This window comes from Schistocerca cancellata, unplaced genomic scaffold (assembly GCF_023864275.1).
Source record: "Schistocerca cancellata isolate TAMUIC-IGC-003103 unplaced genomic scaffold, iqSchCanc2.1 HiC_scaffold_754, whole genome shotgun sequence".
NCBI lineage: Eukaryota > Metazoa > Arthropoda > Insecta > Orthoptera > Acrididae > Schistocerca > Schistocerca cancellata.
In genome coordinates this window covers 947733-949530 of record NW_026046765.1, presented here as the reverse complement: position 1 = coordinate 949530, position 1798 = coordinate 947733, and the positions used below count along the sequence as shown (strand labels likewise).

General features: G+C 49.3%; 1 non-coding gene across 1 annotated transcript; it reads left to right on the top strand.

Moving 5' to 3' along the window:
- The first annotated feature begins 479 nt into the window (after positions 1 to 479).
- On the top strand, positions 480 to 553 carry Trnat-ugu (transfer RNA threonine (anticodon UGU)). The gene has a single exon. It is a non-coding gene; the product is annotated as a tRNA-Thr (tRNA).
- The last annotated feature ends 1245 nt before the right edge of the window (positions 554 to 1798 follow it).

Genomic DNA, 1798 nt, shown 5'->3' with positions numbered 1-1798 from the left:
AGGAAAGGTCACCTTATCTCATTAGATACCAATACGATCCTACAAATAGTATGCGATAAACTTGCTGCAGTAGTGTACCGCAGGTCTTTGCAGGTTCGGAGCGTTCATGATGATTGGGGAAAAAACACAGGCCACATCGAGGTATATCAACAACACGTGTCAGCAGCTGAGGTTGTCAGTTAGTCATCATTTATTCCAGGGAAAAGCTGCACGGTCATCAACAGTAACTGTTCTTTCGAGAACAAGTTACTGTCTTCGTATATATAGTTAAAGGCTACCCAGCCATTGACCTTCGTCTGTGCAAATGCGCACAGGTTGCCCAAACTCTTACGGGAATCGCCAAAGCGTGCGCGAGTAATGAGTGGGTGGGCAAATGTCTATAAGGTACAATACATTTGTAGAATTGTGGACAGTTGGGAATGTGAGTCTCACGGGAAGCGTGCAAGGGATAAGTCCCTGCAGTCGCGCTATTCATCTGTTCCTCGGTGGCTCAGATGGATAGAGCGTCTGCCATGTAAGCAGGAGATCCCGGGTTCGAGTCCCGGTCGGGGCACACATTTTCAGCTGTCCACGTCGAGGTATATCAACAACACCTGTCGGCAGCTGAGGTTGTCAGTTAGTCATCACTTGAAGAAGGGTCTTAGGACAGAAACACAAACAACAGGCCTGTAGGTAAAATCTTCTGGGTTATTACGCCTGTATCTCTGCCGTCGGTCAGTTGTAGATTTTGGAACGTGTTTTCTGCTCGCGTACTATGACACTTCTGGAGACCGAAAATGTCCTCTGTAGGAACCAACAAGGGTTCCGAAAACAACAAACGTGTGAGACATTGCTCGTTCTGATCGTTCACGATATAACAGAAATAAGTAGATGCCGTATTCCTTGACTTCCGAAAGCTATTGATACAGTTGCGCACTGCCACCAACTGAACAAAATGCGAAAGTACAAAATGTCACACCAACTGTGTGACTAGACTGAAGAGTTTCAAGCAAACAGAAGACAGTGTGTCATTCTGGGAGGAGACAAGTCTTCAAGCGTAAAGGAAGCTTCGGGCGTGCCCCAGGGGATTGTCGTAGGACCATTACTTTTCGCAATATATACACTCCTGGAAATTGAAATAAGAACACCGTGAATTCATTGTCCCAGGAAGGGGAAACTTTATTGACACATTCCTGGGGTCAGATACATCACATGATCACACTGACAGGACCACAGGCACATAGACACAGGCAACAGAGCATGCACAATGTCGGCACTAGTACAGTGTATATCCACCTTTCGCAGAAATGCAGGCTGCTATTCTCCCATGGAGACGATCGTAGAGATGCTGGATGTAGTCCTGTGGAACGGCTTGCCATGCCATTTCCACCTGGCGCCTCAGTTGGACCAGCGTTCGTGCTGGACGTGCAGACCGCGTGAGACGACGCTTCATCCAGTCCCAAACATGCTCAATGGGGGACAGATCCGGAGATCTTGCTGGCCAGGGTAGTTGACTTACACCTTCTAGAGCACGTTGGGTGGCACGGGATACATGCGGACATGCATTGTCCTGTTGGAACAGCAAGTTCCCTTGCCGGTCTAGGAATGGTAGAACGATGGGTTCGATGACGGTTTGGATGTACCGTGCACTATTCAGTGTCCCCTCGACGATCACCAGTGGTGTACGGCCAGTGTAGGAGATCGCTCCCCACACCATGATGCCGGGTGTTGGCCCTGTGTGCCTCGGTCGTATGCAGTCCTGATTGTGGCGCTCACCTGCACGGCGCCAAACACGCATACGACCATCATTGGCACCAAG